This window comes from Xenopus tropicalis, chromosome 3, assembly GCF_000004195.4.
Source record: "Xenopus tropicalis strain Nigerian chromosome 3, UCB_Xtro_10.0, whole genome shotgun sequence".
NCBI lineage: Eukaryota > Metazoa > Chordata > Amphibia > Anura > Pipidae > Xenopus > Xenopus tropicalis.
Window position 1 is genome coordinate 135,553,235 of NC_030679.2, and position 12,168 is coordinate 135,565,402.

At 46.6% G+C, this 12,168-nt stretch overlaps 17 non-coding genes across 17 annotated transcripts; all 17 read left to right on the forward strand.

The window, feature by feature from the left end:
- The first annotated feature begins 86 nt into the window (after nt 1–86).
- trnak-cuu lies at nt 87–159 on the forward strand. Its single transcript has one exon. It is a non-coding gene; the product is annotated as a tRNA-Lys (tRNA).
- Nucleotides 160–735: 576 nt separating this feature from the next.
- Nucleotides 736–808, forward strand: trnav-cac. The gene has a single exon. It is a non-coding gene; the product is annotated as a tRNA-Val (tRNA).
- A 630-nt stretch (nt 809–1,438) lies between these two features.
- trnae-cuc lies at nt 1,439–1,510 on the forward strand. The gene has a single exon. It is a non-coding gene; the product is annotated as a tRNA-Glu (tRNA).
- Nucleotides 1,511–1,951: 441 nt separating this feature from the next.
- Nucleotides 1,952–2,024, forward strand: trnav-aac. The gene has a single exon. It is a non-coding gene; the product is annotated as a tRNA-Val (tRNA).
- Nucleotides 2,025–3,036: 1,012 nt separating this feature from the next.
- On the forward strand, nt 3,037–3,109 carry trnak-cuu. Its single transcript has one exon. It is a non-coding gene; the product is annotated as a tRNA-Lys (tRNA).
- Nucleotides 3,110–3,685: 576 nt separating this feature from the next.
- On the forward strand, nt 3,686–3,758 carry trnav-cac. Its single transcript has one exon. It is a non-coding gene; the product is annotated as a tRNA-Val (tRNA).
- A 630-nt stretch (nt 3,759–4,388) lies between these two features.
- Nucleotides 4,389–4,460, forward strand: trnae-cuc. The gene has a single exon. It is a non-coding gene; the product is annotated as a tRNA-Glu (tRNA).
- Nucleotides 4,461–4,901: 441 nt separating this feature from the next.
- trnav-aac lies at nt 4,902–4,974 on the forward strand. Its single transcript has one exon. It is a non-coding gene; the product is annotated as a tRNA-Val (tRNA).
- A 1,012-nt stretch (nt 4,975–5,986) lies between these two features.
- trnak-cuu lies at nt 5,987–6,059 on the forward strand. The gene has a single exon. It is a non-coding gene; the product is annotated as a tRNA-Lys (tRNA).
- Nucleotides 6,060–6,635: 576 nt separating this feature from the next.
- trnav-cac lies at nt 6,636–6,708 on the forward strand. Its single transcript has one exon. It is a non-coding gene; the product is annotated as a tRNA-Val (tRNA).
- A 630-nt stretch (nt 6,709–7,338) lies between these two features.
- trnae-cuc lies at nt 7,339–7,410 on the forward strand. Its single transcript has one exon. It is a non-coding gene; the product is annotated as a tRNA-Glu (tRNA).
- A 439-nt stretch (nt 7,411–7,849) lies between these two features.
- Nucleotides 7,850–7,922, forward strand: trnav-aac. Its single transcript has one exon. It is a non-coding gene; the product is annotated as a tRNA-Val (tRNA).
- A 1,012-nt stretch (nt 7,923–8,934) lies between these two features.
- trnak-cuu lies at nt 8,935–9,007 on the forward strand. Its single transcript has one exon. It is a non-coding gene; the product is annotated as a tRNA-Lys (tRNA).
- A 576-nt stretch (nt 9,008–9,583) lies between these two features.
- On the forward strand, nt 9,584–9,656 carry trnav-cac. The gene has a single exon. It is a non-coding gene; the product is annotated as a tRNA-Val (tRNA).
- A 630-nt stretch (nt 9,657–10,286) lies between these two features.
- Nucleotides 10,287–10,358, forward strand: trnae-cuc. Its single transcript has one exon. It is a non-coding gene; the product is annotated as a tRNA-Glu (tRNA).
- A 438-nt stretch (nt 10,359–10,796) lies between these two features.
- Nucleotides 10,797–10,869, forward strand: trnav-aac. The gene has a single exon. It is a non-coding gene; the product is annotated as a tRNA-Val (tRNA).
- A 1,012-nt stretch (nt 10,870–11,881) lies between these two features.
- trnak-cuu lies at nt 11,882–11,954 on the forward strand. Its single transcript has one exon. It is a non-coding gene; the product is annotated as a tRNA-Lys (tRNA).
- Nucleotides 11,955–12,168: the final 214 nt, after the last annotated feature.

A 12,168-nucleotide genomic window follows, 5' to 3' on the forward strand; every position in this document is an offset into this window, starting at 1 on the left:
AGTAAGTTTGGCTCAAGCCCTAGCCGTCGAGCTAGACGGCGTCGAAAAGAGGGGTATGCTGACCCTGTGGCATGCGGCGGTCAGTTGCCCGGCTAGCTCAGTCGGTAGAGCATGAGACTCTTAATCTCAGGGTCGTGGGTTCGAGCCCCACGTTGGGCGCTAACCTTTTCAAGTCTTCTTGTATCCCGAACATGTCTACGCGACAAAGGCGTGCGGTTGCCGTATGCGGGCCCCACCTGTGCGGCGTCCAACCAATCGGCCCCCATGTAGGCAAAAAAATACTGCCCCTCTTCACGTAAAGTAACGTGAGGAGTCGAAAGACGTACTTACCCATTTTGGATTTGTCAGAATGAGCTCTTCCCAAAAACAGAAGGTTTCCTGGGGTAAACCTACTGTTGGTAGAATGTTGGTCCTTGAAATGTGTAGTATTCGGATTTATGGAGTGGAGATTTAAAAGTTGGGCAGTGTACTGCTGGGAGTTTTTGATCTGTACGAGTCAGAAATCTCCATAAAATAAGATATAGAAGCCTAGATCTTGTCTGGCAGTAAGAGCAAATGAAGTGCAAATTCTGCTGGCAGGCAAACTGGTCTCGCTAACTCTACCAAATGAGTCGTCTAACCATGCACCTGAACAGCATTGTTCATTAGAGGGGTTGCTTTTTTCATGCTCCCAGTGCTGTCATCATCTTTCCTAGTGATTGGGATAGGGGGCCCCCGTCCGGCCCGCTCACAGTAGTTTCTGTAGTGTAGTGGTTATCACGTTCGCCTCACACGCGAAAGGTCCCCGGTTCGAAACCGGGCAGAAACATGCTTTTTGGTTACGCCTGAAGCGGTTTAACATCATTGAAAAGGTGAGGTGCACGTTAATGTAGCAGAGAGATTTTGTAAAAATATTTTATTACGGAAAGCCCGGTGTTTGGAAATGAGAGGAAAATATCCATGCCATCGAAAAATATCAATTGCGTCCGGAAAAAACCATAACCAAAAATAATACCCACCCTGCCTCTTACCCATTTGGACAGTATTTTGGGCCCTTGAGCTAAGCAAATATATTTGCCATATGCACAGTTAACCGCATCAGGCAGAAGCTTTCCTGCCACAGAGGAGGTTTAGGCAGAGATTTTCACACGTCTTGCAGAGATTTTCACACGTCTTGGCACAGAAATAGGAGCTGCAAAACTCAGCATCTAATGACGACGGCATTTGTTACCCCACAATCCACTTCCCCAACCATGTAACTAATAGTAGAGAAATTCTGCTCAGTAGCTAGATTTCATGTTCCGCAATACAGTTGTACAGCCATGTGACTGACAGTAGAGATTTTCTCCTCAGTGGGTCGACGCCATATTCCATTATGCAGTTGTACAACCATGTGACAAATAATAGTAAGTTGGAATTGCTTGGTCACAGTTACATGAAAAGGAAAGCAGCAAGTGCTTCCCTGGTGGTCTAGTGGTTAGGATTCGGCGCTCTCACCGCCGCGGCCCGGGTTCGATTCCCGGTCAGGGAACTTTCTCTTTCCTCGGCCTCGCTTTAAGCTGGCCGCAAGAAAGTCTTTGCCAAACTACTCGGCATGCAAGATCTGAGGTGCTCCAGCTTTATACAGAAGACAGATTAAGAGCAATACACAGCAAGTCTGTGTAACTTGTATCATCTCTTTGTAACCTTGGGTGCATGCTGCATATCTGCCAGCAAACCAACTTCTCATGGTAAATAAAGCAAAATCAGCAAGAGCGTTTGGGTAACGCTATCAGAAATGATATTGCACAACAAACTCCTCCTCTCTGCTTGCCTTTATCTCGATAAAGCAATGACCTGTTATCAACTTCAGCCAAAACCCACTTCTCGCTACTAATACTCCTAGGTCTCTCAGCTGCTTTTGACACTGCCTCTCCAGTCCAGGCGGCAACAGCAGCAGCAGCAGCAGCATCCTCATCCTCATCAGCAGGAAGTTTCTGTAGTGTAGTGGTTATCACGTTCGCCTAACACGCGAAAGGTCCCCGGTTCGAAACCGGGCAGGAACATCCTCTTGGAGAGTGTTTAGTAAGATTGAGTATGCAGACTGAAGAATTGCCGCACGCATTCAGTATGGAGGTGCCATTTGTGAGAGCCTTGTGCTCTAGAAGGCTCAGGAGATGGGGATTTTGACTAACACACATGAAACCTAATAGCATTCATTGCAGACTGTACAAAATATTAGAAAGCAGCAAGAGGCCCTAAAAGCCACACTTTGCTGCACCCCTTTGGACTTACATCAGCATTTGGGGGCCCACAAGGTAAGCGAATGCGTTGACACCATATCAATAGACACAAAAATCTAGGAGTAGTGATGGGCGAAATGTTTCGGCAGGCGTGGATTCGCGGGCAATTTCCGCGTTTCGCCAGAGGTGGATTGTTTCGTGAAACGGATGAAAAAATTCACCGCGCATCCAAAAATTGTCGCAAGAATAGTGGCGGGCGTCAAAAGAATAGTGGTGCGTCCAAAAATTGTCACAAGAATAGTCCAGAGTGTTAACAGAATAGTCGTGGGCGTCAAAAGAATAGGCAAGCGTTAAAAGAATAGTCGCGGGCGACAATTTTTTTTTCCGTGCAACATTTTTGCCCTTTCGCGAATCTTTTGAAAGATTCGCTAATTTTTCGGCGAAGCGAAACGGGACAGATTCGCTCATCACTATCTAGGAGAGAGCCCTCTATTAAATGCGAGGATTACTGCTGTAGACCCAGAGAAAGTCACGTAGCAATACAAAGCTGCAGACTTTCGGCAGCTCGCTATCAGAAGGCTTCTCAGTGGACTGCTAATTAGTTTTACCAGCTTCTCCTCCACTCGCAGCAGGAACAGGAACTGACGGGAAGTGCCAAAGTGAAACTGGTTTGTCTTTTCTTCTTTAGTGCCAGAAATAAAATTAAAAAAAAACACATAGATATTTCGTAATGAAAACAATGGGCAACAAGTAAGTTTGGCTCAAGCCCTAGCCGTCGAGCTAGACGGCGTCGAAAAGAGGGGTATGCTGACCCTGTGGCATGCGGCGGTCAGTTGCCCGGCTAGCTCAGTCGGTAGAGCATGAGACTCTTAATCTCAGGGTCGTGGGTTCGAGCCCCACGTTGGGCGCTAACCTTTTCAAGTCTTCTTGTATCCCGAACATGTCTACGCGACAAAGGCGTGCGGTTGCCGTATGCGGGCCCCACCTGTGCGGCGTCCAACCAATCGGCCCCCATGTAGGCAAAAAAATACTGCCCCTCTTCACGTAAAGTAACGTGAGGAGTCGAAAGACGTACTTACCCATTTTGGATTTGTCAGAATGAGCTCTTCCCAAAAACAGAAGGTTTCCTGGGGTAAACCTACTGTTGGTAGAATGTTGGTCCTTGAAATGTGTAGTATTCGGATTTATGGAGTGGAGATTTAAAAGTTGGGCAGTGTACTGCTGGGAGTTTTTGATCTGTACGAGTCAGAAATCTCCATAAAATAAGATATAGAAGCCTAGATCTTGTCTGGCAGTAAGAGCAAAGGAAGTGCAAATTCTGCTGGCAGGCAAACTGGTCTCGCTAACTCTACCAAATGAGTCGTCTAACCATGCACCTGAACAGCATTGTTCATTAGAGGGGTTGCTTTTTTCATGCTCCCAGTGCTGTCATCATCTTTCCTAGTGATTGGGATAGGGGGCCCCCGTCCGGCCCGCTCACAGTAGTTTCTGTAGTGTAGTGGTTATCACGTTCGCCTCACACGCGAAAGGTCCCCGGTTCGAAACCGGGCAGAAACATGCTTTTTGGTTACGCCTGAAGCGGTTTAACATCATTGAAAAGGTGAGGTGCACGTTAATGTAGCAGAGAGATTTTGTAAAAATATTTTATTACGGAAAGCCCGGTGTTTGGAAATGAGAGGAAAATATCCATGCCATCGAAAAATATCAATTGCGTCCGGAAAAAACCATAACCAAAAATAATACCCACCCTGCCTCTTACCCATTTGGACAGTATTTTGGGCCCTTGAGCTAAGCAAATATATTTGCCATATGCACAGTTAACCGCATCAGGCAGAAGCTTTCCTGCCACAGAGGAGGTTTAGGCAGAGATTTTCACACGTCTTGCAGAGATTTTCACACGTCTTGGCACAGAAATAGGAGCTGCAAAACTCAGCATCTAATGACGACGGCATTTGTTACCCCACAATCCACTTCCCCAACCATGTAACTAATAGTAGAGAAATTCTGCTCAGTAGCTAGATTTCATGTTCCGCAATACAGTTGTACAGCCATGTGACTGACAGTAGAGATTTTCTCCTCAGTGGGTCGACGCCATATTCCATTATGCAGTTGTACAACCATGTGACAAATAATAGTAAGTTGGAATTGCTTGGTCACAGTTACATGAAAAGGAAAGCAGCAAGTGCTTCCCTGGTGGTCTAGTGGTTAGGATTCGGCGCTCTCACCGCCGCGGCCCGGGTTCGATTCCCGGTCAGGGAACTTTCTCTTTCCTCGGCCTCGCTTTAAGCTGGCCGCAAGAAAGTCTTTGCCAAACTACTCGGCATGCAAGATCTGAGGTGCTCCAGCTTTATACAGAAGACAGATTAAGAGCAATACACAGCAAGTCTGTGTAACTTGTATCATCTCTTTGTAACCTTGGGTGCATGCTGCATATCTGCCAGCAAACCAACTTCTCATGGTAAATAAAGCAAAATCAGCAAGAGCGTTTGGGTAACGCTATCAGAAATGATATTGCACAACAAACTCCTCCTCTCTGCTTGCCTTTATCTCGATAAAGCAATGACCTGTTATCAACTTCAGCCAAAACCCACTTCTCGCTACTAATACTCCTAGGTCTCTCAGCTGCTTTTGACACTGCCTCTCCAGTCCAGGCGGCAGAAGCAGCAGCAGCAGCAGCATCCTCATCCACATCAGCAGGAAGTTTCTGTAGTGTAGTGGTTATCACGTTCGCCTAACACGCGAAAGGTCCCCGGTTCGAAACCGGGCAGAAACATCCTCTTGGAGAGTGTTTAGTAAGATTGAGTATGCAGACTGAAGAATTGCCGCACGCATTCAGTATGGAGGTGCCATTTGTGAGAGCCTTGTGCTCTAGAAGGCTCAGGAGATGGGGATTTTGACTAACACACATGAAACCTAATAGCATTCATTGCAGACTGTACAAAATATTAGAAAGCAGCAAGAGGCCCTAAAAGCCACACTTTGCTGCACCCCTTTGGACTTACATCAGCATTTGGGGGCCCACAAGGTAAGCGAATGCGTTGACACCATATCAATAGACACAAAAATCTAGGAGTAGTGATGGGCGAAATGTTTCGGCAGGCGTGGATTCGCGGGCAATTTCCGCGTTTCGCCAGAGGTGGATTGTTTCGTGAAACGGATGAAAAAATTCACCGCGCATCCAAAAATTGTCGCAAGAATAGTGGCGGGCGTCAAAAGAATAGTCGTGCGTCCAAAAATTGTCACAAGAATAGTCCAGAGTGTTAACAGAATAGTCGTGGGCGTCAAAAGAATAGGCAAGCGTTAAAAGAATAGTCGCGGGCGACAATTTTTTTTTCCGTGCAACATTTTTGCCCTTTCGCGAATCTTTTGAAAGATTCGCTAATTTTTCGGCGAAGCGAAACGGGACAGATTCGCTCATCACTATCTAGGAGAGAGCCCTCTATTAAATGCGAGGATTACTGCTGTAGACCCAGAGAAAGTCACGTAGCAATACAAAGCTGCAGACTTTCGGCAGCTCGCTATCAGAAGGCTTCTCAGTGGACTGCTAATTAGTTTTACCAGCTTCTCCTCCACTCGCAGCAGGAACAGGAACTGACGGGAAGTGCCAAAGTGAAACTGGTTTGTCTTTTCTTCTTTAGTGCCAGAAATAAAATTAAAAAAAAACACATAGATATTTCGTAATGAAAACAATGGGCAACAAGTAAGTTTGGCTCAAGCCCTAGCCGTCGAGCTAGACGGCGTCGAAAAGAGGGGTATGCTGACCCTGTGGCATGCGGCGGTCAGTTGCCCGGCTAGCTCAGTCGGTAGAGCATGAGACTCTTAATCTCAGGGTCGTGGGTTCGAGCCCCACGTTGGGCGCTAACCTTTTCAAGTCTTCTTGTATCCCGAACATGTCTACGCGACAAAGGCGTGCGGTTGCCGTATGCGGGCCCCACCTGTGCGGCGTCCAACCAATCGGCCCCCATGTAGGCAAAAAAATACTGCCCCTCTTCACGTAAAGTAACGTGAGGAGTCGAAAGACGTACTTACCCATTTTGGATTTGTCAGAATGAGCTCTTCCCAAAAACAGAAGGTTTCCTGGGGTAAACCTACTGTTGGTAGAATGTTGGTCCTTGAAATGTGTAGTATTCGGATTTATGGAGTGGAGATTTAAAAGTTGGGCAGTGTACTGCTGGGAGTTTTTGATCTGTACGAGTCAGAAATCTCCATAAAATAAGATATAGAAGCCTAGATCTTGTCTGGCAGTAAGAGCAAAGGAAGTGCAAATTCTGCTGGCAGGCAAACTGGTCTCGCTAACTCTACCAAATGAGTCGTCTAACCATGCACCTGAACAGCATTGTTCATTAGAGGGGTTGCTTTTTTCATGCTCCCAGTGCTGTCATCATCTTTCCTAGTGATTGGGATAGGGGGCCCCCGTCCGGCCCGCTCACAGTAGTTTCTGTAGTGTAGTGGTTATCACGTTCGCCTCACACGCGAAAGGTCCCCGGTTCGAAACCGGGCAGAAACATGCTTTTTGGTTACGCCTGAAGCGGTTTAACATCATTGAAAAGGTGAGGTGCACGTTAATGTAGCAGAGAGATTTTGTAAAAATATTTTATTACGGAAAGCCCGGTGTTTGGAAATGAGAGGAAAATATCCATGCCATCGAAAAATATCAATTGCGTCCGGAAAAAACCATAACCAAAAATAATACCCACCCTGCCTCTTACCCATTTGGACAGTATTTTGGGCCCTTGAGCTAAGCAAATATATTTGCCATATGCACAGTTAACCGCATCAGGCAGAAGCTTTCCTGCCACAGAGGAGGTTTAGGCAGAGATTTTCACACGTCTTGCAGAGATTTTCACACGTCTTGGCACAGAAATAGGAGCTGCAAAACTCAGCATCTAATGACGACGGCATTTGTTACCCCACAATCCACTTCCCCAACCATGTAACTAATAGTAGAGAAATTCTGCTCAGTAGCTAGATTTCATGTTCCGCAATACAGTTGTACAGCCATGTGACTGACAGTAGAGATTTTCTCCTCAGTGGGTCGACGCCATATTCCATTATGCAGTTGTACAACCATGTGACAAATAATAGTAAGTTGGAATTGCTTGGTCACAGTTACATGAAAAGGAAAGCAGCAAGTGCTTCCCTGGTGGTCTAGTGGTTAGGATTCGGCGCTCTCACCGCCGCGGCCCGGGTTCGATTCCCGGTCAGGGAACTTTCTCTTTCCTCGGCCTCGCTTTAAGCTGGCCGCAAGAAAGTCTTTGCCAAACTACTCGGCATGCAAGATCTGAGGTGCTCCAGCTTTATACAGAAGACAGATTAAGAGCAATACACAGCAAGTCTGTGTAACTTGTATCATCTCTTTGTAACCTTGGGTGCATGCTGCATATCTGCCAGCAAACCAACTTCTCATGGTAAATAAAGCAAAATCAGCAAGAGCGTTTGGGTAACGCTATCAGAAATGATATTGCACAACAAACTCCTCCTCTCTGCTTGCCTTTATCTCGATAAAGCAATGACCTGTTATCAACTTCAGCCAAAACCCACTTCTCGCTACTAATACTCCTAGGTCTCTCAGCTGCTTTTGACACTGCCTCTCCAGTCCAGGCGGCAAGCAGCAGCAGCAGCAGCATCCTCATCCTCATCAGCAGGAAGTTTCTGTAGTGTAGTGGTTATCACGTTCGCCTAACACGCGAAAGGTCCCCGGTTCGAAACCGGGCAGAAACATCCTCTTGGAGAGTGTTTAGTAAGATTGAGTATGCAGACTGAAGAATTGCCGCACGCATTCAGTATGGAGGTGCCATTTGTGAGAGCCTTGTGCTCTAGAAGGCTCAGGAGATGGGGATTTTGACTAACACACATGAAACCTAATAGCATTCATTGCAGACTGTACAAAATATTAGAAAGCAGCAAGAGGCCCTAAAAGCCACACTTTGCTGCACCCCTTTGGACTTACATCAGCATTTGGGGGCCCACAAGGTAAGCGAATGCGTTGACACCATATCAATAGACACAAAAATCTAGGAGTAGTGATGGGCGAAATGTTTCGGCAGGCGTGGATTCGCGGGCAATTTCCGCGTTTCGCCAGAGGTGGATTGTTTCGTGAAACGGATGAAAAAATTCACCGCGCATCCAAAAATTGTCGCAAGAATAGTGGCGGGCGTCAAAAGAATAGTCGTGCGTCCAAAAATTGTCACAAGAATAGTCCAGAGTGTTAACAGAATAGTCGTGGGCGTCAAAAGAATAGGCAAGCGTTAAAAGAATAGTCGCGGGCGACAATTTTTTTTTCCGTGCAACATTTTTGCCCTTTCGCGAATCTTTTGAAAGATTCGCTAATTTTTCGGCGAAGCGAAACGGGACAGATTCGCTCATCACTATCTAGGAGAGAGCCCTCTATTAAATGCGAGGATTACTGCTGTAGACCCAGAGAAAGTCACGTAGCAATACAAAGCTGCAGACTTTCGGCAGCTCGCTATCAGAAGGCTTCTCAGTGGACTGCTAATTAGTTTTACCAGCTTCTCCTCCACTCGCAGCAGGAACAGGAACTGACGGGAAGTGCCAAAGTGAAACTGGTTTGTCTTTTCTTCTTTAGTGCCAGAAATAAAATTAAAAAAAAACACATAGATATTTCGTAATGAAAACAATGGGCAACAAGTAAGTTTGGCTCAAGCCCTAGCCGTCGAGCTAGACGGCGTCGAAAAGAGGGGTATGCTGACCCTGTGGCATGCGGCGGTCAGTTGCCCGGCTAGCTCAGTCGGTAGAGCATGAGACTCTTAATCTCAGGGTCGTGGGTTCGAGCCCCACGTTGGGCGCTAACCTTTTCAAGTCTTCTTGTATCCCGAACATGTCTACGCGACAAAGGCGTGCGGTTGCCGTATGCGGGCCCCACCTGTGCGGCGTCCAACCAATCGGCCCCCATGTAGGCAAAAAAATACTGCCCCTCTTCACGTAAAGTAACGTGAGGAGTCGAAAGACGTACTTACCCATTTTGGATTTGTCAGAATGAGCTCTTCCCAAAAACAGAAGGTTTCCTGGGGTAAACCTACTGTTGGTAGAATGTTGGTCCTTGAAATGTGTAGTATTCGGATTTATGGAGTGGAGATTTAAAAGTTGGGCAGTGTACTGCTGGGAGTTTTTGATCTGTACGAGTCAGAAATCTCCATAAAATAAGATATAGAAGCCTAGATCTTGTCTGGCAGTAAGAGCAAAGGAAGTGCAAATTCTGCTGGCAGGCAAACTGGTCTCGCTAACTCTACCAAATGAGTCGTCTAACCATGCACCTGAACAGCATTGTTCATTAGAGGGGTTGCTTTTTTCATGCTCCCAGTGCTGTCATCATCTTTCCTAGTGATTGGGATAGGGGGCCCCCGTCCGGCCCGCTCACAGTAGTTTCTGTAGTGTAGTGGTTATCACGTTCGCCTCACACGCGAAAGGTCCCCGGTTCGAAACCGGGCAGAAACATGCTTTTTGGTTACGCCTGAAGCGGTTTAACATCATTGAAAAGGTGAGGTGCACGTTAATGTAGCAGAGAGATTTTGTAAAAATATTTTATTACGGAAAGCCCGGTGTTTGGAAATGAGAGGAAAATATCCATGCCATCGAAAAATATCAATTGCGTCCGGAAAAAACCATAACCAAAAATAATACCCACCCTGCCTCTTACCCATTTGGACAGTATTTTGGGCCCTTGAGCTAAGCAAATATATTTGCCATATGCACAGTTAACCGCATCAGGCAGAAGCTTTCCTGCCACAGAGGAGGTTTAGGCAGAGATTTTCACACGTCTTGCAGAGATTTTCACACGTCTTGGCACAGAAATAGGAGCTGCAAAACTCAGCATCTAATGACGACGGCATTTGTTACCCCACAATCCACTTCCCCAACCATGTAACTAATAGTAGAGAAATTCTGCTCAGTAGCTAGATTTCATGTTCCGCAATACAGTTGTACAGCCATGTGACTGACAGTAGAGATTTTCTCCTCAGTGGGTCGACGCCATATTCCATTATGCAGTTGTACAACCATGTGACAAATAATAGTAAGTTGGAATTGCTTGGTCACAGTTACATGAAAAGGAAAGCAGCAAGTGCTTCCCTGGTGGTCTAGTGGTTAGGATTCGGCGCTCTCACCGCCGCGGCCCGGGTTCGATTCCCGGTCAGGGAACTTTCTCTTTCCTCGGCCTCGCTTTAAGCTGGCCGCAAGAAAGTCTTTGCCAAACTACTCGGCATGCAAGATCTGAGGTGCTCCAGCTTTATACAGAAGACAGATTAAGAGCAATACACAGCAAGTCTGTGTAACTTGTATCATCTCTTTGTAACCTTGGGTGCATGCTGCATATCTGCCAGCAAACCAACTTCTCATGGTAAATAAAGCAAAATCAGCAAGAGCGTTTGGGTAACGCTATCAGAAATGATATTGCACAACAAACTCCTCCTCTCTGCTTGCCTTTATCTCGATAAAGCAATGACCTGTTATCAACTTCAGCCAAAACCCACTTCTCGCTACTAATACTCCTAGGTCTCTCAGCTGCTTTTGACACTGCCTCTCCAGTCCAGGCGGCAGCAGCAGCAGCAGCAGCATCCTCATCCTCATCAGCAGGAAGTTTCTGTAGTGTAGTGGTTATCACGTTCGCCTAACACGCGAAAGGTCCCCGGTTCGAAACCGGGCAGAAACATCCTCTTGGAGAGTGTTTAGTAAGATTGAGTATGCAGACTGAAGAATTGCCGCACGCATTCAGTATGGAGGTGCCATTTGTGAGAGCCTTGTGCTCTAGAAGGCTCAGGAGATGGGGATTTTGACTAACACACATGAAACCTAATAGCATTCATTGCAGACTGTACAAAATATTAGAAAGCAGCAAGAGGCCCTAAAAGCCACACTTTGCTGCACCCCTTTGGACTTACATCAGCATTTGGGGGCCCACAAGGTAAGCGAATGCGTTGACACCATATCAATAGACACAAAAATCTAGGAGTAGTGATGGGCGAAATGTTTCGGCAGGCGTGGATTCGCGGGCAATTTCCGCGTTTCGCCAGAGGTGGATTGTTTCGTGAAACGGATGAAAAAATTCACCGCGCATCCAAAAATTGTCGCAAGAATAGTGGCGGGCGTCAAAAGAATAGTCGTGCGTCCAAAAATTGTCACAAGAATAGTCCAGAGTGTTAACAGAATAGTCGTGGGCGTCAAAAGAATAGGCAAGCGTTAAAAGAATAGTCGCGGGCGACAATTTTTTTTTCCGTGCAACATTTTTGCCCTTTCGCGAATCTTTTGAAAGATTCGCTAATTTTTCGGCGAAGCGAAACGGGACAGATTCGCTCATCACTATCTAGGAGAGAGCCCTCTATTAAATGCGAGGATTACTGCTGTAGACCCAGAGAAAGTCACGTAGCAATACAAAGCTGCAGACTTTCGGCAGCTCGCTATCAGAAGGCTTCTCAGTGGACTGCTAATTAGTTTTACCAGCTTCTCCTCCACTCGCAGCAGGAACAGGAACTGACGGGAAGTGCCAAAGTGAAACTGGTTTGTCTTTTCTTCTTTAGTGCCAGAAATAAAATTAAAAAAAAACACATAGATATTTCGTAATGAAAACAATGGGCAACAAGTAAGTTTGGCTCAAGCCCTAGCCGTCGAGCTAGACGGCGTCGAAAAGAGGGGTATGCTGACCCTGTGGCATGCGGCGGTCAGTTGCCCGGCTAGCTCAGTCGGTAGAGCATGAGACTCTTAATCTCAGGGTCGTGGGTTCGAGCCCCACGTTGGGCGCTAACCTTTTCAAGTCTTCTTGTATCCCGAACATGTCTACGCGACAAAGGCGTGCGGTTGCCGTATGCGGGCCCCACCTGTGCGGCGTCCAACCAATCGGCCCCCATGTAGGCAAAAAAATACTGCCCCTCTTCACGTAAAGTAACGTGAGGAGTCGAAAGACGTACTTACCCATTTTGGATTTGTCAGAATGAGCTCTTCCCAAAAACAGAAG